Here is a 26104-nt window from a genome sequence, read left to right on the forward strand (position 1 = left end):
GCTTGTACAGGTCCCATCTCCTCCAGAAGCGTCCCAATGTCTCAGGAAATTAAAGCCCTCCCCCCTGCACCATCTCTCCAGCCACGTATTCATCTGCTCTATCCTCCTATTTCTGTACTCACTAGCTCGGGGCACTGGGAGTAATCCGGAGATTACTACCTTTTGAGGTCCTACTTTTTAATCTCTCTCCTAGCTCCCTACACTCTGCCTGCAGGACCTCATCCCTCTTCCTACCTATGTCATTGGTACCGATGTGGACCACGACCTCCGGCTGTTCACCCTCTTCCCCTCCACACCCCCCCCCCCTCCTCCCACAGAATGACCCGCAGCCGCTCAGTGACATCCTTGACCCTGGCACCAGGGAGGCAACATACCATCCTGGAGTCATGTCTGCGGCCGCAGAAACGCCTCTCTGCTACCTGACTATTGAATCCCCTACCACTTTCGCTCTTCCATTCTTTTTCCCCCCCCCGCCTTCCCCATGCAACTGAGCCACCCATGATGCCGTGGACTTGGCTTTGGCTGCACTCCCCAGAGCCACCATCGCCGTCACCGGTACACTCAACAGAATATCCGGTTGGAGAGCAAGATGGACTCAGGGGACTCCTGCATTACCTGCCTAGTCCTCCTCTTCTGTCTGGCGGTCACCCAATCCCTCTCTGCCTGCACACTCTTAAGCTGTGGGGTGACCGCCTCTAGAAATGTGCTATCCACGTTGCTCTCAGTCTCGCGGATGCACTGCAGTGACCCCAGCTGCCGCTCACGCTCCAAATAATGGAGCTCGAGTTGTTGTAGTTGGAGACACCTCCTGTACATATGGTCGCCCCAGCTGCGCGAAGCATCCGGGACTTCCCACATGCCACAGGATGTGCAATCAACAGGACTGAGCTGCCCTGCCATCCCTCTAGTTACACTCACAACTATCAAGTCTAAACCTCTAAACCTTAGCATAACACACCCAGCCACTACTCGGCAAACAGCCGATTTAATTAACTGGCTCGCCTTAGATAATAAAGATCACATATATTTACTTGCAATGCCAAAGGTTTCCTACAGAAAAGAAAAAGAAAAATACTTACCAATCCACCAGCCAATCACTCATCCGCTTGGCTGTGACGTCATACTTCGATTTCAATTTTTTAACTTTTTGACCCTGCACTAACTGGCTTCTCCCGAACTCGCTACCCTTTTATCTGGGCCTTGATCTCCCGTTGCTGTGTTGCTCCTCCCGAACTCCGCGCCCCTTTATCTGGGCCTCGACCTTTCGTTGATGTGTTGCTCCTCCCGAACTCTGCGCTCTTTTATCTGGGCCTCGACCTTTCGTTGATGTGTTGCTCCTCCCGAACTCTGTGCCCTTTTATCTTGGCCTTGATCTCCCGTTGCTGTGTTGCTCCTCCAGAACTCCTCGCCCCTTTATCTGGGCCTCGACCTTTTGTTGCTGTGTTGCTCCTCCCGAACTCTGCGCTCTTTTATCAGGGCCTTGATCTTCCGTTGATGTGTTGCTCCTCCTGAACTCTGTGCCCTTTTATCTGGGCCTCGATCTCCCGTTGCTGTGTTGTACCTCCCGAACTCCGCGCACTTTTATCTGAGCCTTGATCTCCGGTTGCTGTGTTGCTCCTCTCGAACTCTGGGCCCTTTTATCTTGGCCTTGATCTCCCGTTGCTGTGCTGCTCCTCCAGAACTCCACGCCCTTTTATCTGGGCCGCGACCTTTTGTTGCTGTGTTGCTCCTCCCGAACTCTGCGCCCTTTTATCTGGGCCTCGATCTCCCGTTGCTGTGTTGCTCCTCCCGAACTCTGCGCCCTTTTATCTGGGCCTCGATCTCCCGTTGCTGTGTTGTTCCTCCCAAACTCCGCGCACTTTTATCTGGGCCTTGATCTCCCGTTGCTGTGTTGCTCCTCCTGAACTCTGGGCCTCGATCTCCCATTGCTGATCAAACCTGTGATCTATCTAGTCTGTAATTCAGCTCCTAACAACAAAATTAAACCTATTTTGCAATGGGAAGAAGAAAGCCTAATGGCAGGTAGGTGATTCGAATGCCAGATGGCGAGGAAGACGAGCAGCATTTGAGGTTTGGGATGTTGCGTGCAATAGCTGCGAGGCATGGAGAGACCCAAATCTTGGAGGAAAGCAGGAACTAAAAAGAAATTAACAAAATAATTTGTAATGTACTTCAGTGTTGTACTTGAGTAAAATTAAATGGCATAAAAAGGCTGAGTGTGCTCACAAGTTTTAATATGCCAAAATTTGAAAACAGCAAAATTTTGAGCATGTGATCAAGAAAAATCAGACTAAATTTGAGCACGAGAGACTGGTACTCTGTGTTTAGAAGGAACTGCAGGTCTCCAGTATTAAGAGCAGGCAATTGGCCAATAAAGGGAGTGAAGGGAATATCAAGACATTTATTGTGACTCGGAGAGTCTGGGGTTCGAGGAAAGAGCACTTGGGAACCACGGGATCTGAGAAAACAGGTAACAGGAGGAGATGACTGGAACTATGTGATTTGATGATATTTGGCAAAGATATTAGCCTTTTGGCAGGAGAATCACTTCATGGAGTAAGAAAATGGTAATACTAGGGATATGATCATGCAAATGACCAAGAAACAAATAGATAATTTCATAATTTCTTACATTTTAGCTGGATAATGCAACTGAATTTTTTTAATTAACTTTTAAAGCTTTACTAAAAAAGAATGAACAAAATAATTTGTAATGTACTTCAGTGTTGTACTTGAGTAAAATTAAATGACATAAAAGGGCTGAGTGTGCTCACAAGTTTTAATATGCCAAAATTTGAAAACAGCAAGATTTTGAGCATGTGATCAAGAAAAATCAGACAAAATTTGCTTATTTAATGAGTGGGAATTGATAGTCTGGAAATTATTTTGAGTCATTATTTTCACATGAATGCTAAACATGGTCATATCTAATTTCCCCCTCCACCATTTTAACAGGTGTTAATCTGTTTACCTCGAGTTGATTAATGGCAGCATTAAAATAGCTGAGAAAGGAATTTGGTAAGCTTTCGTATGATAAACCTGTAATATTCACATTTATATCACTATAACCCAAACCTAGCTAATCTTTCTCCATCACTAGATGCGCACGGACACGATGAGCCTAATGGCCTCCTTCTGTGCCGTGATATTTCTATGATGACTCTGTTGTTTTGATTGTTTTTTAATATATGGAGCAGTAAATATATTTTTACATGGTGTTCAGAGTTTTAAAAATCATAGATCCTAGGAAAATTAGTATTTTCCCCCTGATATAAAGATACTACATTGTGAGAAGGGAATGCTTTAAGGAGTCACAAGCATTGCAATATCTAGACCTGCTTGTAGTCTCTAGGCACTTTAGAGCAGGAAATACCAGTAAGGAGTTTAGTATTGGGACTTTGTTGAGTTGCTGCACATTTAAGGATGATCACCATACCTACATTTAAAAATTAATGCTGTATCTAACATGACCATATAGTTCCGGGTTCACTGACACAGCCTCTGATTTAGAAAACTGTACATTCAAGCCTCAAGTACTTGAGCATATAATCTAGGCTGACACTGCAGTGTAGTACTGAAGGAGTGCTGCATTGTCGGAGATGCCATCTTTAGAACAAGATGATGAACGGAGGCCCTCGTCTCCCGGTTCAAGTGGACATAAAAGGCCCCATGGCACTCATGAAAGAAGAGCAGGGGCATTCTCCCAATACCCTGGCCAGCATTTATTTCTCGACAACACCAAAAAACAGATTATCTGTTCATGTATCCTTTTTACTGTTTATGCGATCTTGCTGTGAAAATTGGCTGCCACATTTGCCTACATAACAGTGACTGCACTTCAAAAGGTAACTAATATAGTGTGAAGGGTATAGAGGGTCCGGAATTCCTAAAATGCATTCAAGAAAACTTTTTTAGTCAGTATGTAACAAGCCCAACATGAGAAGGAGCGGTTTTGGATTTAGTTTTGGGGACAGAAGCTGGGCAGGTGGAAGGGGTATTAGTGGGAGAGCACTTGGGTGTCAGTGACCATAATTCAGTCAGATTCAAGTTAGTCATGGATAAGGACAAAGTAGACCAGGAATAAAAGTCCTAAATTGGGGAAAAGCTAACTTTGCTAAGTTGAGGAGTGATTTGGTCACAGTGGATTGGAAACAACTACTTGTAGGTAAATCAGTATCAGAACAATGGGAGGCATTCAAGGAGGAGATCCGGAGTGCTCAGGCCAAACATGTGCCCTTAAAGAAAAAAGGTGGGAATATCAATTCTAGAGCCCCTTGGTTGTCTAGGTACTTACATGGAGAGAATAAAGAAAAAAAGGAAAGCTTTATGTCATATACCAATGGCTAAATACTGTAGAATCTTTGGAGGAATATAGAAAGTTCAGAGGTAAAATTAAAAAGGATATTAAGAATGTTAAAAGAGCATGAAAAATTCTTGGCAAGTAAAATTAAGGAAAACCCAGAGATGATCTATAAATATATTAAGAGCAAGAGGATAACGAAAGAAAGGGTAGGACCTTTTAGAGACCATGAGGGTAATCTTTGTGTGGAGGCAGAAAATGTTGGTATGGTTCTTAATGAATACTTTGTGTCTGTTTTCACAAAGGAAAGGGGCAATGCAGATACTGCTATCAAGGAGGAGTGTGAAATTCTGGATGAAATAAACATAGTGAGAGAGGAGGTATTAAGGGGTTTAGCAGCTTTGAAAGTAGATAAGTTCCCAGGCCCGGATGAAATGCATCCCAGGCTGTTGAGCGAAGTGAAAGAGGAAATAGCAGAGACCTTGACCATCATTTTCCAGTCCTCTTTAGATTTGGGCATGGTGCTGGAGGACTGCTAATGTGGTACTTTTGTTGTGGAAGGGAGAAAGGGATAGGCTGAGTAATTACAGGCCTGTCAGCCTAACCTCAGTGGTGGGAAAATTATTGGAAAAAATCCTGAAAGACAGAATAAATCTACATTTAGAAAGGCAAGGATTAATTAGGGACAGTCAGCACGGATTTGTTAAGGGAAGATCGGTTTGACCAACCTGATTGAATTTTTTGAGGAGATAACCAGGAGGGTTGATGAGGGTAGTGCGTACGATGTAGTGTATATGGACTTTAGCAAGGCTTTTGATAAGGTCCCACATGGTAGACTGGTCACGAAGGTTAAAGCCCATGGGATCCAGGGCAAAGTAGCAAGTTGGATCCAAAATTGGCTTGGAGGTAGGAAGCAAAGGGTAACGGTTGATGGATGTTTTTGTGACTGGACGGGTGTTTCCAGTGGGGTTCCGCAGGGCTCGGTACTGGGTCCCTTGCTTTTTGTGGTATACATCAATGATCTAGATTTGAATATAGGGAGTATGATTAAGAAGTTTGCAGATTACACTAAAATTGGCTGTGTGGTTGATAATGAAGAGGAAAGTCATGGACTGCAGGAGGATATCAATCTACTGGTCAGATGGGCAGAACAGTGGCAAATGGAATTAAATTCCGAGAAGTGTGAGGTAATGCACTTGGCAGAGGGCTAATAAGGAAAGAGTATACACATTAAACGGTAGGCCACTTAAAAGTGTAGATGACCTTGGAGTGCTTGTCCGTAGATCCCTGAAAGTAGCAGGCCAGATGGATAAGGTGGTTAAGAAGGCATACGGAAAGCTCGCCTTTATTGGCCGAGGCATAGAATACAAGAGCAGGGAGATTATGCTTAAATTGTATAATACTCTGGTTAGGCCACAGCTGGAGTACTGCGTGCAGTTTTGGTTGCCGTATTATAGGAAGGACGTGATTGCACTGGAGAGGGTGCAGAGGAGATTTACAAGGATGCTGCCTGGAATGGAGAATCTTAGCTATGAGAACAAGTTGGATAGGCTGGGCAGAGGAAGCAGAGAGGAGACCTCATTGAGCTGTATAACATTTTGAGGGACCTGGATATAGTGGATAGGAAGGGCCTATTTCCCTTGGTGGAGGGGTCAAATACAAGGGGGCATAGTTTAAGGTGGTTGGTGAAAGGTTTAGAGGGGATTTGAGGGGAGGCTTCTTCCTGCAGAGGGTTGTGGAGGTCTGGAACTCACTGCCTGGAAGAGTGATGGATACAGAAACCCTCACCACATTTAAAAGATGCTTGGATGGGCACGTGAAGTGCCGTAACCTGCAAGGTTGTGGACCTAGAGCTGGTAAGTGGGATTAGATTGGATAACCTCTTGTTGGCTGGCATAGATACGATGGTAAGTACTTCAGGGAATCTAATATGGCCAGTGTGATTTCCTGGACTAGTTTTGATTGCCTGGATGGGTCGGAGAGGAATTTTCCCACATTTTGTTCCTCAATTGGCCTGGGTTTTTAATCTTTTTTTTGCCTCTCCCAGGAGATCACATGGCTCCAGTTGGGGTGGAGTGTAGAATGTTGCGGTGCAGAGGGTGTCGCAGTTGTGTGGGGCGGACTGGTTGGGCCCACACAACTGCGACATTGTTCGGCATTGTTCATAGGTTTATATGTAACCTTCAGGCTGCTAACTGAGGGCCGTGTGGTTCTTTGTTGGCTGGCGCGGACACCTTGGGCCGAAATGGCCTCCTTCTGTGCTGTAGATTTCTATGTTTCTAATTGGCTGTAAAATGCTTTGGGGTGTTCTGAGGATGTGAAAGCTGATATATAACTGTAAATTATTTCATTCTTTTACATACAGTATATTATAAATGGCACAATTTTGAAAAGTGTAGATGAGTAGAGAGACATAGAAAATAGGTGCAGGAGTAGGCCATTTGGCCCTTCGAGCCTGCACCACCATTCAATATGATCATGGCTGATCATGCAACTTCAGTACTCCATTCCTGCTTTCTCTCCATACCCCTTGATCCCTTTAGCCGTAAGTACCACATATCTAACATTTTGAATATATCTAACGAACTGGCCTCAACAACTTTCAGTGGTAGAGAATTCCACAGGTTCCCAATTCTGAGTGAAGAAGTTTCTCCTTATCTCGGTCCTAAATGGCTTACCCCTTATCCTTAGACTGTGACCCCTGGTTCTGGGCTTCTCTAACATTGAAAACATTCTTCCTGCATCTAACCTGTCCAACCTCTTCAGAATTTTATATGTTTCTATGAGATCCCCTCTCATTCTTCTAAATTCCAGTGAATATAAGCCTAGTCGATCCAGTCTGTCTTCATATGTCAGTCCTGCCATCCCGGGAATCAATCTGGTGAACCTTCGCTGCACTCCCTCAATAGCAAGAATGTCCTTCTTCAGATTAGGAGACCAAAACTGTACACAATATTAATAGAAACATAGAAAATAGGTGCAGGAGTAGGCCATTCGGCCCTTCGAGCCTGCACCGCCATTCAATGAGTTCATGGCTGAACATGCAACTTCAGTACCCCATTCCTGCTTTCTCGCCATACCCCTTGATCCCCCTAGTAGTAAGGACTACATCTAACTCCTTTTTGAATATATTTAGTGAATTGGCCTCAACAACTTTCTGTGGTACAGAATTCCACAGGTTCACCACTCTCTGGGTGAAGAAGTTTCTCCTCATCTCGGTCCTAAATGGCTTACCCCTTATCCTTAGACTGTGACCTCTGGTTCTGGACTTCCCCAACATTGGGAACATTCTTCCTGCATCTAACCTGTCTAACACCGTCAGAATTTTAAATGTTTCTATGAGGTCCCCTCTCATTCTTCTGAACTCCAGTGAATACAAGCCAAGTTAATCCAGTCTTTCTTGATATGACAGTCCCGCCATCCCGGGAATCAGTCTGGTGAACCTTTGCTGAACTCCCTCAATAGCAAGCACGTCCTTCCTCAAGTTAGGAGACTTAAACTGTACAAAATATTCCAGGTGTGGCCTCACCAAGGCCCTGTACAACTGTAGTAACACCTCCCTGCCCCTGTACTCAAATCCCCTCGCTATGCAGGCCAACATGCCATTTGCTTTCTTAACCGCTTGCTGCACCTGCTTGCCAACCTTCAATGATTGATGTACCATGACACCCAGATCTCGTTGCACCTCTCCTTTTCCTAATCTGTCACCATTCAGATAATAGTCTGTCTCTCGGTTTTTACAACCAAAGTGGATAACCTCACATTTATCCACATTATACTTCATCTGCCATGCATTTGCCACTCACCTAACCTATCCAAGTCACTCTGCAGCCTCATAGCATCCTCCTCGCAGCTCACACTGCCACCCAACTTAGTGTCATCCGCAAATTTGGAGATACTACATTTAATCCCCTCGTCTAAATCATTAATGTACACCAATGTAAACAGCTGGGGCCCCAGCACAGAATCTTGCGGTACCCCACTAGTCACTGCCTGCCATTCTGAAAAGTACCCATTTACTCCTACTCTTTGCTTCCTGTCTGCCAACCAGTTCTCAATCCACGTCAGCACACTACCCCCACTCCCATGTGCTTTAACTTTGCACACTAATCTCTTGTGTGGGACCTTGTCGAAAGCCTTCTGGAAGTCCAAATACACCACATCAACTGGTTCTCCCTTGTCCACTCTACTGGAAGCATCCTCAAAAAATTCCAGAAGATTTGTCAAGCAGGATTTCCCTTTCACAAATCCATGCTGACTTGGACCTATCATGTCACCTCTTTCCAAATGCGCTGCTATGACATCCTTAATAATTGATTCCATCATTTTACCCACGACTGATGTCAGCCTGACCGGTCTATAATTCCCTGTTTTCTCTCTCCTTCCTTCTTTAAAAAGTGGGGTTACATTGGCTACCCTCCACTCCATAGGAACTGATCCAGAGTCTATGGAATGTTGGAAAATAACTGTCAATGCATCCGCTATTTCCAATGCCACCTCCTTAAGTACTCTGGGATGCAGACCATCAGGCCCTGGGGATTTATTGGCCTCCAATCCCATCAATTTCCCCAACACAATTTCCCGACTAATAAGGATTTCCCTCAGTACCTCCTTCTCACGAGACCCTCTGACCCCTTTTATATCTGGAAGATTGTTTGTGTCCTCCTTAGTGAATACCGAACCAAAGTACTTGTTCAATTGGTCTGCCATTTCTTTGTTCCCCGCTATGACTTCTCCTGATTCTGACTGCAGGGGACCTACGTTTGTCTTTACTAACCTTTTTCTCTTTACATATCTATAGAAGCTTTTGCAGTCCATTTTAATGTTCCCTGCAAGCTTCCCCTCGTACTCTATTTTTCCTGCCCTAATCAAACCCTTTGTCCTCCTTTGCTGAGTTCTAAATTTCTCCCAGTCCCCGGGTTCGCTGCTATTTCTGGCCAATTTGTATGCCACTTCCTTGGCTTTAATACTATCTCTGATTTCCCTTGATAGTCACGGTTGAGCCACCTTCCCTTTTTTATTTTTAAGCCAGACAGGGATGTACAATTGTTGTAGTTCATCTGTGCAGTTTCTAAATGTCTGCCATTGCCCATCCACTCTCAATCCCTTAAGTATCATTCGCCAATCTATCCTAGCCAATTCACGCCTCATACCTTCAAATTTAGCCGCCTTTAAGTTCTGGACCATGGTCTCTGAATTAACCGTTTCATTCTCCATCCGAATGTAGAATTCCACCATATTATGGTCACTTTTCCCCAAGGGGCCTCGCACAATGAGAATGGTAATTAATCCTCTCTCGTTACACAGCACCCAGTCTAAGATGGCCTCCCCCCTAGTTGGTTCCTCGACATATTGGTCTAGAAAACCATCCCTTATGCACTCCAGGAAATCCTCCTCCACCGTATTGCTTCCAGTTTGGTTAGCCCAATCTTTCTGCATATTAAAGTCACCCATGATAACTGCTGCACCTTTATTGCATGCACCCCTAATTTCCTGTTTGATGCCCTCCCCAACATCACTATTACTGTTTGGAGGTCTGTACACAACTCCCACTAGCGTTTTCTGCCCCTTGGTATTCCGTAGTTCCACCCATACCGATTCCACATCATCCAAGCTAATGTCTTTCCTTACAATTGCATTAATTTCCTCTTTCATCAGCAACGCCACCCCGCCTCCTTTTCCTTCTGTCTATCCTTCCTAAATGTTGAATATCATTGGATGTTGAGTTCCCAGCCTTGGTCACCCTGGAACCATGTCTCCGTGATGCCAATTACATCGTATCCGTTAACTGCTATCTGCACAGTTAATTTGTCCACCTGATTCCGAATACTCCTCGCATTGAGGCACAGAGCCTTCAGTCGTGCCTTCTTAACACACTTAGACCCTTTAGAATGTTGCTGTACATTGGCCATTTTGTTTTTTGCCTTGGGTTTCTCTGTCCTCCACTTTTACTCATTTCCTTTCTGTCTTTTGCTTTTGTCTCCATTTTGTTTCCCTCTGTCTCCCTGCATTGGTTCCCATCCCCCTGCCATATTAGTTTAACTCCTCCCCAACAACACAAGCAAACATTCCTCCTAGGACATTGGTTTCAGTACTGCCTAGGTGCAGACCGTCCGATTTGTACTGGTCCCACCTCCCCCAGAACCGGTTCCAATGCCCCAGGAATTTGAATCCCTCCCTGCTGCACCAATGCTCAAGTCACGTATTCATCTGAACTATCCTGCGATTCCTACTCTTGACTAGCACGTGGCACTGGTAGCAATCCCGAGATTACTACTTTTGAGATCCTACTTTTTAATTTAGCTCCTAGCTCCTTAAATTCGTTTCTTCGGACCTCATCCCATTTTTTACCTATATCGTTGGTACCACGACAACTGGCTGTTCACCCTCCCTTTTCAGAATGTCCTGCACCCGCTCCGTGACATCCTTGACCCTTGCACCAGGGAAGCAACATACCATCCTGCAGTATCGGTTGCGGCCGCAGAAATGCCTGTCTATTCTCCTTACAATTGAATCCCCTATCACTATCGCTCTCCCACTCTTTTTTTCCTGCCCTTCTGTGCAGCAGAGCCAGCCATGGTGCCATGAACTTGGCTGCTGCTGCTCCCCTCTGATGAGTCATCCCCCTCCACAGTACTCAAAGCGGTGTATCTGTTTTGCATGGGGATGACCGCAGGGGATCCCTGCACTACCTTCCTTGCACTGCTCTTCCTGTTGGTCTTCCATTCCCTATCTGGCTGTGGACCCTTTACCTGCAGTAAGACCAACTCACTAAACGTGCTATTCACGTCATTCTCAGCATCGTGGATGCTCCAGAGTGAATCCACCTTCAGCTCCAATTCCGCAACGCGATCAGTCAGAAGCTGGAGGCTGATACACTTCCCGCACACGTAGTTGTCAGGGACATCGGAGGCGTCCCTGATTTCCCAGGGTGTGGCCTCACGAAGGACCTGTACAATTGCAGTAAGATCTCCCTGCTCCTATACTCAAATCCTCTCGCTATGAAGGCCAACATGCCATTTGCCTTCTTCACCGCCTGCTGTACCTGCATGCCAACTTTCAATGATTAATGTACCATGACACCCAGGTCTCGTTGCACCTCTCCTTTTCCTAATCTGTCACGATTCAGATAATAATCTGCCTTCCTGTTTTTGCCACCAAAGTCGATAACCTCACATTTATACAAATTATACTGCATCTGTCATGCACTTGCCCACTCACCTAACCTGTCCAAGTCACCCTGCAGCCTCTTAGCATTCTCCTCACAGCTCGCACTGCCACCCAGCTTAGTGTCATCTGCAAACTTGGAGATATTACATTCAATTTCTTCGTCCAAATCATTAATGTATATTGTAAATAGCTGGGGTCCCAGCACTGAACCCTGTGGTACCCCACTAGTCACTGCCTGTCATTCTGAAAGGACCCGTTTATTCCTACTCTTTGCTTCCTGTCTGCCAACCAGTTCTCTATCCACATCAATACATTACCCCCAATACCATGTGCTTTAATTTTGCACACTAATCTCTTTTGTGTGGGACCTTGTCAAAAGCCTTTTGAAAATCCAAATACATTGGTTCTCCCTTGTCCACTCTACTAGTTACATCCTCAAAAAATTCTCTAAGATTTGTCAAGCATGATTTCCCTTTCATAAATCCACGCTGACTTGGACCAATCCTGTCACTGCTTTCCAAATGCGCTGCTATTACATCTTTAATAATTGATTCCAACATTTTCCCCACTACCGATGTCAGGCTAACTGGTCTATAATTCCCTGTTTACTCTCTCCCTCCTTTTTTAAAAAGTGGGGTTACATTAGCTGCCCTCCAATCCATAGAAACTGATCCAGAGTCTATAGAATGTTGGAAAATGACCACCAATGCATCCACTATTTCTAGGGCCACTTCCTTAAGCACTCTGGGATGCAGACTATCAGGCCTGGGGATTTATCGGCCTTCAATCCCATCAATTTCCCTAACACAATTTCCTGACTAATAAGGATTTCCTTCAGGTCCTCCTTCTCGCTAGACCCTCGGTCCCCTAGTATTTCCGGAAGGTTATTTGTGTCTTCCTTCGTGAAGACAGAACCAAAGTATTTGTTCAACTGGTCTGCCATTTCTTTATTCCCCATTGTGACTGCAAGGGACCTACATTTGTCTTCCCATATCTATAGAAGCTTTTGCAGTAAGTTTTTATGTTTCCTGCAAGCTTCCTCTCATATTCTATTTTCCCCTAATTAAACCATTGTCCTCCTCTGCTGAATTCTAAATTTCTCCCAGTCCTCAGGTTTGCTGCTTTTTCTGGCCAATTCATATGCCTCTTCCTTGGATTTAACGCTATCCCTAATTTCCCTTGTTAGCCACGGTTGAGCCACCTTTCCCGTTTTATTTTTACGCCAGACAGGGATGTACAATTGTTGAAGTCCATCCATGTGATCTTTAAATGTCTGTCATTGCCTATCCACCATCAACACTTTAAGTATCATTTGCCAGTCTATCCTAGCCAATTCACGTCTCATACCTTGATGTCCATATACACAAATCCTTAAAGGAGGCAAGTCAAATTGTTGATGTGGTTAAAAAACATGGGTTACTTGGGTTTATAAATAGAGGCATAGAATATAAAAGCAAAAATCATGCTCTAACTTTATAAATCACTGGTTAGGCCTTGGCTGGAGTATTGAGGACAATTCTGGGCACCACAGAAGGGTACAGAGGAGCTTTACCAGGATGTTACCAGGGACTTTAGTTATGAGGAGAGGTTGGAAAAGTTAGGACTGTTCTCCTTGGAACAGAGCAGGTTAAGAGGTGACAAAATAGAGGTTTTCAAGATGATGAGAGGTTTTGATAGAGTGGTGAGTGGCTCAATAACCAGAGGTCATCGATTCAAAATCATTGGCAAAAGATTTAGAGGGGATATACGGAGAATTATTTTTCGTTCCGAGAGTTGTTGGAATCTGGAATGCTCTACCTGAAAAAGCTGGTGGTAGTTGATTCCATAAATAATTTTAAAAGGGAGTTGGATAGGTACTTGAGGATGAGGAATTTGTAGGGTCTGGACAAAAGCGGGGATGTGGGCTAAGCACGACTGCTGTAAGTTTCTACGATGATAAAGTACCTCTGCAGAAATTTTCAGCAGCTAGAAGTGCAACTGAAAACTGTATAGTGGTAAGTGCTTTATCTGCTATAGATCCAATCTTTACTAAAACAAAACTTTTTTGTAGCAAAATGATCATATATTTGTGTTTTGAAAGACACTCAACAATATTTGAAGATAAATATTTTTATTTATAGACAACTTTACAATATTTTATTCGAGTGAAAATAAATATTGAGCCATCGGGCTGCATACGAGGTTCGCACACGACTATAGGGGCCGCGCAAGTTTGGGTTTAGGCATGTGCTGCGCATGCGCTAAAACCCAGAACTTGTGATCTGTCAAGAATTCTCTTGACAGATCATCCGCATCCCCAGGAAAAGGGCCTCCATGGGTGGAGAGTTGTGCTATTTGCCCAACTGCTGCCCAGCAAATGCCCGTGAAATTCTTGCAGCGCAAGATTTTTAAAAGCAAAAAAATTTATATTTTTTTCATTAATTAAAACACGTAAAATTAGGTAAAATTATTTTTAGCCCCTTTAAAACATTTCAATTTATTTTTAAAAAGTTACATTTTTATTTTAAATGTTTAATTATATTGTATTTAATTAATTTTAAATATGTAATGTTTTTTAAAATGTATTTGTTATGTTAAATGTATTTTTAATGTGATTCCCATTCAGACTAATGGAGATTCCGTCCGTACGGATTCCCCATAAGCAAATATGGGAATCCCCTTTTTTGATTGGTTGGGCCGGACCTCATGATCCCAAGGGCGCTTGCGAACCGCATGCGCCCCCAGAGATACATGGGTCTCTACGCAGGCCTATGTGTAGAGGCTCAGGATCACAAATCTCCGTGGATCCCAAGGCAGAAGGTAAGTGTGTAAATTTTTTTGCTGGCCGGGGGCATCCATCGCAAGCCTCCGACTGCAAATTCAGCTCTATTACTGCACTTGTTTAAAGCACATGTAGATTTCTTTGAAATAAACAAAAGTGTGGTTTTGCACTACACCTTTTCCGCTCGTTATTGATTAAAATCAGTGAGTGCTAAATTGTAGTCTGGCAAGAGTAAAACACGAAAACTTACTTTTCCGATAGAACCTTTATATACTGTGGATAGTTCTGATTTTAGCTTGGGCATCAAGAGAAGGTGTTGAGTAGAGCCTAGCCAACTTGTCATGTGGCAATACAGGAGTAAAAGATGGGAAGGAGTCACTCTTGTGCACCTCGTGGCAGCTGCGCAGCATTGGCAAAGGCCCAGGAGCAAGTCACTTATTGCTGTTCAACTGGGAATAGCGCATGATAATTGTGGGGGGATGGGAAGAGAAAAGAGAGATGTGGGGAAGGGAGAGAAAATGTTAAAATGATTATTATTGTAATTGAAGTGTATTGAAATAGCTAGCCTATAAGAAAAGAGCAAAAAAAAACTTAAATTGTATAATACAATCAGTGGTGGAATATTCTGAGAAACTCAACACTGATTTTTGATTCTTAGTCAGGGAGAGAGATACGGTTCTCTGCAGCTGCGACTGGGAGTTCCGAAGTCTGCGTTGCCTGCCAAGGTTATGGATATCTCCTTGCAGCTGGAGAAGAACTTGGAGGGGTGGATCCAATCATGGTTCATTTAGGAACCAGCGACATAGGTAGAACTAGGAATGAGGATCTGCTGAGAGAGTTTGAGGAACTGGTCGGTATTAAAACGTAGTACCTCACAAGTAGTAATTTCTGGAATGTTACCTGAGCCACGTGCAAATTGGCATAGGGACAAGCAGATTAGAAGGTTGAATGCGTGGCTGAAAGACAGTAGAATGAAAGGATCTTAGCTCGTAAAAATACAAAATGTGGAATCAATTACGGAGGGTGGAACGTTGGAGACCAGGCAAGAGTGCATTGGAATAGTCAAGCCTAGAGGTAACAAAGGCATGGATGAGGGTTTTAGCAGCAGATAAGCTGAGGTAGGGTTGAAGTCGGTAAATGTTCCGAAGGTGGAAAATTGAAGATATTTTTGGAGACTTTTAAAAGCAGTGGTTGGCGGCAAGGAATGGAATTTAATCCAGAGAGAAGGGATATAATGACTGAAAGAACTGTCACTGATGGTGGAATAATAGGGGTGGGTGGCATGGCACAGAACAAGGAATAACTATTGTAGGAGAAGCAACGGTTCCGTGCAGAGATGTATAGCTGGAGTAGATCACAAAGGTAGCAGGATTTGGAAATGTGGAGTTTGTTGGCATTTGGTAGCTTAGCGAGAACAGAGGCGATGGAAGAATGAGACGTTTTCTTGGACAGAGAATGCAGGTTGTTCTGAATTATTTGAAATTTTGGAGCCTAGTAATAGAAAGGCCAATGAGAAGGACATTGGAGAAAATGAGCCTCCGGTTGATGGATTAGAGTTTCAGTGATGGCGTGCGAGAAACCAGGTCTAAGATGAACAACCTTTCAAGGATCAAATGTGAGGAAAGAAACTTTGTTCCAGTTTGAATAGGATACCAAGTTCCGGAGCTCTGGATTAAGGTTGAGGTTGGTGACGCACAGCTGCCAGTGAGAGTGCCTTCTAATTTACCAACTTTGAGCTAAGAGAAATTATGTTAAAGATGGACAGGCACTAAAACGCCTGGGAGGGGTGGTTGTATTGCAAATGAGCTTTTTTTCATAACTTTAAAATATAAACTTGTGATATGGTGAGGGATCTTGAAAAATAAGAAAACTGGAATTATTCTGGTACAGGTGAGGATCTACCTCTATTTTACAGTTAAGTTTCCCTACAACGGTGACTACATTTCAAAAATACTTCAATGATGGTGAAGCTCTTTGGGAGGTCCTGAGGTCTTGAATTGCACTATATAAATGGAAATCTTTCTTTTTTTCTTTTATTCTTTCTGATTGACATAGTCTGTCATGGTAAATTCCTGCGCTCAGCATTACTTACCCTGTAGATAAAGGTTTACCTTGGGCCAAGCTCCCATTACTGCTACAAAAGACCTGGCCCCAGCCCATTCCCTCTGCTCCTACTGTTGCCTCAATGGCCCCATCCCAGCTGCTCCACAGTTATGACCCTGGCCATAGCAGATCTCTTTCTTGTTCAGCAGCATGTTCTCTTCCCCACTCACTATCTCCATGTGAAGAGCGAGGAGGGAGGGGGGGTGGAGGGGGGGTTGGCGGGCGTTAGAGAAAAGGGAGAGGCTCAAGAGAAAGGAGTGATGGCGAGCTAGCAGAGGGGAGAGCTGAACCTGAAAAGGAGAATGAGGAAGCGCAAACCCCAGAAAAATATAAATTGAACAAATCAGAAAAAGGAGAGGGAGGGAGGGGAAGCTAACGAGCTTGAAGAGGGGAGATTAGGAAAATAGAGACGGAGAGAGACTGAAAAGGAGAGAGAGTTGCTCATAAAAGAGAGAGACCCATTCAGAGTGTTGGATTGTAGTTTAAAAACTTAATTAACCAAAGCAAATTAATAATACTATATAAAAGACTCCGTTGAACAAATATTTTGTATCGGTCTTCATGGTAGAAGACACTAAAAACATCCCAATAGTGGATAATCAAGGGGCTATAGGGAGAGAGGAGCTTCATACAATCACTATCACTAATGAAGTAGTACTAGGTAAAATAATGGGACTAAAGGCAGACAAGTCCTCTGGACCTGATGGCTTACATCCTAGGGTCTTAAGAGAAGTGGCTGCAGAGATAGTGGATGCATTGGTTGTAATTTACCAAAATTCCCTGGATTCTGGGGTGATTCCAGCAGATTGGAAACCCGCAAATGTAACACCCCTATTTAAAAAAGGAGGCAGCCAAAAAGCAGGAAACTGTAGACCAGTTAGCCTAACATCTGTCGTTGGGAAAATGCTGGAGTCCATTATTAAGGAAGCAATAGCAGGACATTTGAAAAAGCATGATTCAATCAAGCAGAGTCAGCATGGTTTTATGAAAGGGAAATCATGTTTGACAAATTTGCTGGAGTTCTTTGAGGATGTAACGAGCAGGGTGGATAAGGGGGAACCAGTGGATGTGGTGTATTTGGATTTCCAGAAGGCATTCGATAAGGTGCCAGATGAAAGGCTACTACACGAGATAAAAGCTCACGGGATTGGGGGTAATAAATTAGCATGGATAGAGGATTGGCTAACTAACAGAAAGCAGAGAGTCGGGATAAGTGGGTCATTTTCCAGTTGGCAAACAGTGACTAATGGGGTGCTGCAGAGATCGGTGCTGGGTCCTCAACTATTTACAATCTATATTAATGACTTGGATGAAGGGACCAAGTATAATGTAGCCAAGTTTGCTGATGATACAAAGATGGGTGGGAAAGCAAATTGTGAGGAGGACTCAAAAAAATCTGCAAAGGCTAAGTGAGTGGGCAAGAATTTGGCAGCTGGAGTATAGGGTCCAACATTGGCCATGACTTGCATCAATTTTTTTGGAGTAAGTTGTTTTTTCTGGTGTAAGTTTAAAAAAATGCCATTTTCCCCAAAAAATTTGCTCCAGAGTACGTCAGTTAGGTACGATTTTGTTTTAGGTCAGATTTTTTTTCAAAATGGGGCGTTCCCAGACATTTTCGACAGTTTTGGCAATTTATGCCACTTTGGCCAGCAAAACGTACTCCAAATCCACTTAGGTCAGCATATGTGGCCAGCTCTGAAAAAGCTTGCAGGCAGTTAAGAAAAAGCAGCATACATTTGGCAGACATTAGGGCAGGGATAGGGAGAGAAGGGAACTGGAGAGGACCTCAACAACCAAGCAGCAAACATTAAGGAAAAGCTCAAACCATTAAAATACAATTTAAAAAAAGAAGTAAATCCTACCTTATCTTTAAAGTCTGCCCGGGAAAGGCAGCGGGCTGGCCTGTGCGTGAGTCCATTCGACCTGGGATAGGGGAGGGAAGACGCACCGGAGAAGTGCGAGCTTGTGGACGCCGTCTCACCGGGGGGGGCGAGCGACGGGAGAAGTCTCAGCTGCTGGGCTGGGGCGTCGTCTCATCGGGGGGTGGGGGGCTGCCGGGCGACCGGAGAAGTCGCAGCTGCGTCTGGGCGTCGTGTCTCGTGGTGGTGGGGGGGGGGGGGGGGGGGATGCTGCCAGGCGACCGGAAAGTCGCAGCTGCTGGGTCTGGGCATCTCATCGGTCGGGGGTGGGGGGGGGGGCGGCGAGCACTGAGCGACTGGAGAAGTCACAGCTGCTGGGTCTGGGCATCTCATTGGGGTGGTGGGGGGGGGCGGCGGGGGCACCATAGAGAGAGAGATGCTGGCCTCTATACAACGCGGAAGGCTGCGAGGGATGGGGGTGGGGAGAGGAAGGTTTATTTTTTGGAGCTGTTCCTGTGTTGTATTAATTGAACATGATTCATTTTTTATGTAAAATATATTTTATTGAAAACTTTGCAATGTACTTAACTTTATTGTAATAAAAATATTCTTGTAACAAAATTTATTCTAAGATCACTTAAACTTTAAGTTCACTTATAAACGTGTAACGTTACATAAATTACAAAAAACGCCCAATGTGAAAACAGTTAGAACAGTGAGTGAAATGACATAAACAACAAAAACAAAAACATCAGCAGCAGCAAAGAAAGGCTGCACCCATCTCTCATCCCCCTTAGTCTAAGACCGCCCGCTGCGCTTGGTCCTGGGCTCTCCATGACCCCTGCCCGCAGGCGGTGGCGCAGTGTTTCTGAGGTGCACACCTAGATTCTTCTTTCTAACATCTCGGCCACTGGGCACCTCTTGAGGGTGGGGGGTGTCAACCTCACGCGGCAAGCTGGAGGGCCCAGGCGGCAAGCTGGAGGGCGCGGCCTCGGCCTGTTCAAAGCTTGGTGCGGGGATTGGAGTGGGAGTGGTAGTTGATTCTGTCAATGGGCGCGGGTCTGGGCGTGTTCCCTTATTGCAGCAGCGAACTCACACATGCCCTCCCTCATGGCCTTGGTCATTGCAACTGTCATCCTTTCCACTACCTCTGACATTCCATCCCTCATGACCACCATTCCCTCACTGATATTAGCGGACATGGTTCCTATTTCCCGTGCCATTACTGTTACTGTAAAGTCCTTACTCTGCAGTATGAAACCACACGAGGTACATTCTGGGGACAAGGTCACTCTCTGACCTTAACTCTTTATTCACAGGACTCCAAAGACGATGACCCTGCGTGGGACCTCCTTTTTTATACCTGTGTAATCAGGTAAGGAGTGTCTCCCACAAGTTCACCCCTTGTGGTCAAGGTGTGCATCTAGGTTGAGTGTATACAGTAATACAGTGGTGTTACATTGTGGTTACATACATGACAGTTACTTCTCCCGACAGTCCCGCTACCTCCTCACTCACCCCAGTTATCATGTCCAGGAGTGATCGGGTAAGCTTAACGCTCTCCCCACCCAATGCCATCATCTGAACCACATCTGTTGCATCCTGCATCTCAGGAGAGCGTAGTCCATGTCTCCTTCCCCTCCCCCTGGATCTGGGTTGCAACATCCCACTGGGAGGAGCAGGCTGGGACCTTGGGACCCTTGGTGGTCCCTGATGATTTGCACCAGCACCACCACCACCACCAATACCACTGCTGGGACCTGTGACCTCAGAAGGTGGGGCCACGGGTGTGCAATGCTGCGGCACAACATCATCACCACCACTGGGACCTGCAACCTCCGACGGTGGGGCCACGGGTCTGCAATGCTGCGGCACAACAACACCACTGCCACTGCCACCACCACCACTGGGAGCTGCAACCTCGGACGGTGGGGCCACGGGTGTGCAATGCTGCGGCACAACACCACCACCACCACCACTGGGACCTGCAACCTCAGACGATGGGAAACCATAGACTGTCAAACCACTAATCACGGAAGAGCCTGGCAAGTGAGATATGTTGACCTCCTCAAGATTCAGTAGAACACTCCTGTCATCGAACCTCTCCCACATCCATTCAAAGTGCCCTTCACGCCCATGTTATTCTGGAGGGTTGCTCTCCTCTTCAGGCTCGTTCACATCTGAATCTTGATTTGGATCATCAGGAGGATTGTCCTCAAGTTCTGCAACATATAACAGAAATGGGTGGCATGAGTAGGCTCACACATAGCAGGCCAGGCAGCAGCTTGATTTGAAGGGTCACGATGACTTTTCACAACTTACCCATTCCCTCATGTGCAGGCCCAGCTTGTGCAGTACTGATGGTTTTTCTCCAGGCAGGACCCATCAAAGCAGCGACCCTCTCTTCCAAGGATGTCAGTGGGTGCAGATTTGGCAGCCCTCCTCCTGTTCTAGTTGTTTCCCTTTTGTTGTGGGCCAGTTTATTCTGCAAAAATGAAAATACAATTTTTTAGAGAGGGTGTCTTTCTGCTGGGTGGGACATATACAGCTGGTCACATTTACAATTGAAATTACATTAATAAATTGGAATTACATTAATAAATTGGAATATTACTTACACTAACTACTTGACCAAGATCCTGCCACTTCTTTTTACACTGCCTTCCAGATCTCTTGTTCACCAATCTGCAGAATTCTTCTGCAACTTCATTCCAGTGTTTCTTCATCTCTTTGGGTGGCACTTTTGTGTGACCTCTGCTGGTATCCAGGTGCTGCCATCTGCTCCCAATGACAGTAACTGGTGCCTCGACTTCGTCATGCAAGAAATTCTTTGTTCTTGGTGGACGTTACTACATTATTTCTGCAACTGCTCTGAGACACTAACAGGACTTTTGCAATGCTCTGACACACTTTTCCACTGCACTTAATCAAAGTGTGATTTTTCAAAACACACAGTCTTCTGAGACACTTAGCAGCACTTTTGCAATGATCCCTAAGACTTCTCCAGGCATGCAACAGTTAATTTCAGGCAGGATACTGCAGCTTGCATTGAGCATACCAGCTGTTTAGATTGAGAGCTCTCCTGGTAGGCAAACAATTACAACTGCGATCTTCTTTAAAAATGGCCGAGTGCCAAGTTTTATCTCTATTGCGCATGCGCGTACATCGGGCCGGCACCACTGCGCATGCGCGCAAGTGCCGGTGCTGTTTTCGGCGCGGGCGTTTGGCTCCGCCCCCCACTTCAGCATCGACGCCACGCTAGGACTCCGGGGACTGTGAACAGCGGTAAGGATGGGGCGAGTTTTTCCCGGCGCCGTTTCCAGCGCGCAAAGTCGGCGCGCTTGAGGTCAATGCACTGAAAAAACGGCTTGGGCAATGTTGGGCCTGTAATTTGGGCAAATGTGAGGTTATCCACTTTGGCAGAAATAATAGAAAAGCAAATTATAATTTAAATGGAGAAAAATTGCCAAGTGCTGCAGGACAGAGGGACCTTGGGGGTCCTTGTGCATGAAACACAAAAAGTTAGTATGCACGTACAGCAAGTAATCAGGAAGACAAATGGAATGTTGGCCTTTATTGCAAGGGGGATAGAGTATAAAAGCAGATAAGTCCTGCTACAACTGTACAGTAGGTGAGGCCACACCTGGAGTACTGCGTACAGTTTTGGTCTCTGTATTTAAGGAAGGATATACTTGCATTGGAGGCTGTTCAGAGAAGGTTCACTAGGTTGATTCTGGAGATGAGGGGGTTGACTTATGAGGATAAGTTGAGTACGTTGGGCCTATACACATTGGAGTTCAGAAGAATGAGAGGTGATCTTATTGAAACATAAGATAATGAGGGGGCTCGACAAGGTGGATAGAGAGAAGATATTTCCACTCATAGGGGAAACTAAAACTAGGGGACATAGTCTTAGAATAAAGGGCCGCCCATTTAAAACTGAGATGAGGAGAAATTTCTGAGGGTTGTAAATCTATAGAATTCCCTGCTCCAGCGAGCTGTGGAGGCTGGGTCATTGAAGCCTGAAGGCTCTGTGCCTCAATGCGAGGAGTATTCGGAATAAGGTGGATGAATTAACTGCGCAGATAGCAGTTAACGGATAGGATGTGATTGGCATCACGGAGACATGGCTCCAAGGGGACCAAGGCTGGGAACTCAACATCCAGGAGTATTCAAAATTTAGGAAGGATAGACAGAAAGGAAAAGGAGGCGGGGTGGCGTTGCTGGTTAAAGATGAAATCAATGCAATTGTAAGGAAGGACATTAGCCTGGATGATGTGGAATCGGTATGAGTGGAGCTGCGGAATACCAAAGGGCTGAAAACGCTAGTGGGTGTTGTGTATAGACCACCAAATAGTAGTAGTGAGGTTGGGGACAGCATCAAGCAAGAAATAAGGGATGTGTGCAATAAAGGTACAGCAGTAATCATGGGCGACTTTAATTTACACATTGATTGGGCAAACCGAACTGGTAGCAATGCGGTGGAGGAGGATTTCCTGCAGTGTATTAGGGATGGTTTTCTAGATCAATATGTTGAGGAACCAACAAGGGAGCTGGCCATCCTAAACTGGGTATTGTGTAATGACAAGGGACTAATTAGCAATCTTGTTGTGCGAGGCCTCTTGGGGAAAAGTGACCATAATATGGTAGAATTCCTTATTAAGATGGAGAGTGACACAGTTAATTCGGAAACTAGGGTCCTGAACTTGGGGAAAGGTAACGTCGACGGTATGAGGCGTGAATTGGCTAGAATAGACTGGCAAACGATACTAAAAGGATTGACGGTGGATAAGCAATGGTAAACATTTAAAGATCACATGGATGAACTTCAGCAAATGTACATCCCTGTCTGGAGTAAAAATAAAACTGGGAAGGTAGCTCAACCATGGCTAACAAGGGAAATTATGGATAGTGTTAAAATCAAGGAAGAGGCATATAAATTGGCTAGAAAAAGCAACAAATCTGAGGACTGGGAGAAATTTAGAATTCAACAGAGGAGGACTAAGGGTTTAATTAAGAGGTGGAAAATAGAGTACGAGCGGAAGCTTGCAGGGAATATAAAAACTGACTGCAAAAGCTTCTATAAATATGTGAAGTGAAAAAGATTAGTAAAGACAAATGTAGGTCCCTTGCAGTCGGACTCAGGTGAAATTTTAATGGGGAACAAAGAAATGGCAGACCAATTGAACCAATACTTTGGTTCTGTCTTCACGAAGGAAGATAGAAATAACCTTCCGAAGGTACTAAGGGACAGTGGGTCTAGTGAGAAGGAGGAACTGAAGGATATCCTTATTAGGCGGGAAATTGCGTTAGGGTAATTGATGGGATTGAAGGCCGATAAATCCCCGGGTCCTGATAGTCTGCATCCCAGAGTACTTAAGGAAGTGGCCCTGGAAATAGTGGATGCATTGGTGATCATTTTCCAACAGTCTTATCGACTCTGGATCAGTTCCCATGGACTGGAGGGTAGCTAATGTAACACCACTTTTTAAAAAAGGAGGGAGAGAGAAAACGGGTAATTATAGACCGGTTAGCTTGACATCGGTGGGGGGAAGGTGTTGGAATCGATCATGAAGGACGAAATAGCAGCGCATTTGGAAAGCGGTGACAGGATTGGATCAAGTCAGCATGGATTTATGAAAGGGAAATCATGCTTGACTAATCTTCTGGAATCTTTTGAGGATGTAACTAGCAGAGTGAACAAAGGAGAACCAGTGGATGTGGTGTATTTGGACTTTCAGAAGACTTTTGACAAGGTACTGCACAAGAGATTGTTGTGCAAAGTCAAAGCACATGGTATTGGGGGTAATATACTGACGTGGATAGGGAACTGGTTGGCAGACAGGAAGCGAGAGTCGGGATAAACGGGTCCTTTTCAGAATGGCAGGCAGTGACTAGTGGAGTGCCACAGGGCTCAGTGCTGGGACCCCAGCTGTTTACAATATACATTAACGATTTGGATGAAGGAAGAGAGTGTAATATCTCCAAGTTTGCAGATGACACTAAACTGGGTGGCGGTGTGAGCTGTGAGGAGAATGCTAAGAGGCTGCAGGGAGACTTGGACAGGTTAGGTGAGTGGGCAAATGCATGGCAGATGCAGTATAATGTGGATAAATGTGAGGTTATCCATTTTGGGGGCAAAAACACGAAGGCAGAATATTATCTGAATGGCGGCAGACTAGGAAAAGGGGAGGTGCAACGAGACCTGGGTGTCATGGTTCATCAGTCACTGAAAGTGGGCACGCAGGTACAGCAGGCGTTGAAGAAGGCAAATGGTATGTTGGCCTTCATAGCTAGTGGATTTGAATATAGCAGCAGGGAGGTCTTACTGCAGTTGTACAGGGCCTTAGTGAGGCCTCACCTGGAATATTGTGTTCAGTTTTGGTCTCCTAGTCTGAGGAAGGACATTCTTGCTATTGAGGGAGTGCAGCGAAGGTTCACCAGACTGATTCCAGGGATGGCTGGGCTGTCATATGAGGAGAGACTGGATCAACTGGGCCTTTATTCACTGGAGTTTAGAAGGATGAGAGGGGATCTCATAGAAACATATAAGATTCTGACGGGACTGGACAGGTTAGATGTGGGAAGAATGTTCCCGATGTTGGGTAAGTCCAGAACCAGGGGACATAGTCTTAGGATAAGGAATAGGCCATTAAGGACTGAAATGAGGAGAAACTTCTTCACTCAGAGAGTTGTTAACCTGTGGAATTCCCTGCCGCAGACAGTTGTTGATGTCAGTTCACTGGATATATTCAAGAGGGAGTTAGATATGGCTCTTACGGTGAAGAGGATCAAGGGGTATGGAGAGCAAGCAGGAAAGAGGTACTGAAGGAATGATCAGCCATGATCTTATTGAATGGCGGTGCAAGCTTGAAGGGCCGAATGGCCTACACCTGCACCTATTTTTCTATGTTTCTATGAATATATTTAAGGCAGAAACAGACAAATTTTTGAGCGATAAGGGAGTAAAGGGTTATGGGGAGCGGCAGAGAAATGGAGCTGAGTCCATGATCAGATCTTATTGAATGGCGGAGCAGGCTCGGGGGGCCAAATGGTCTACTCCTGCTCCTATTATGTTCTAAAACAGAAGATCTTGGGAAATAATTATTTTGAGGTATCATTTTACTTGGAAGTAGTTGACCAGTTAATTTGTATGGGTTCTAGAAACTTCACTGAACTTTCTGTGCTGCTGTGAAGGCTGCAGAGATCAAAATACAAGCTCGTTTTGTTTGTAACTCCCTGTATCTCTAAATATTATTCCTTCAATTTTTATGGTAAGTTTTTGATTTTTCTTCCTCTTCTCTTCCAATCCCCACTGACGGCTATGACTTGGCTCCATGGGATGTAGTAGCCCTTTACCAGCTGATCTGAGTAGCTATTCTTTGCGTATGTACGAATAGATTTTGTGACTGTGAACAGTGTTGATACACCTGGATTATCAGTAGGGGCCGCTAGATAGCAACAAGATGACATTTCTTTTTTTGCTTTTTTTTGTTTGTCTTTTCTATTTCTTAATCACCCTCCCACAACCCATGGATGCTGTGATTAATTGTGGCACCTCCATCGTCACCGATCTGAAATTGGCTGACTTTGGATCTGCAGATGTTCCTTGTGTAGATTTTTTTACTTTCTTCTAGCTGGGGAAATATTTTCAGTAACCTCGCCTTCATTTTGCATTTGGTATCAGTCGTATTCTCCTTGTTGGCATAACATGTCGGATGTGCTGAATCTCAGCAGTGTTGTCATAGAGATACAGTTGCAGCCCTTTTCGTGAAAATGCAGTATGACTGTATAAGCAGTGTTTTACGGAGATTGATTTAGCTGCACCTGTTTTTACTGAAACTATGGTATACTTTGTTTACATTTTGTTTTTAAAATGGTCCAGCTCACCCTGTGTTCTTGAATAATTAA

The 26104-nt window shown here is 44.8% G+C and overlaps 1 protein-coding gene across 3 annotated transcripts in view; it reads left to right on the plus strand.

Moving 5' to 3' along the window:
* The window catches only part of lca5 (lebercilin LCA5), a 171803-nt gene that overhangs the window by 37967 nt on the left and 107732 nt on the right, over positions 1-26104 (plus strand). The window lies entirely within an intron of this gene.

The sequence above is a fragment of the Pristiophorus japonicus genome, chromosome 7, assembly GCF_044704955.1.
Source record: "Pristiophorus japonicus isolate sPriJap1 chromosome 7, sPriJap1.hap1, whole genome shotgun sequence".
In the NCBI taxonomy this organism is placed as follows: domain Eukaryota; kingdom Metazoa; phylum Chordata; class Chondrichthyes; family Pristiophoridae; genus Pristiophorus; species Pristiophorus japonicus.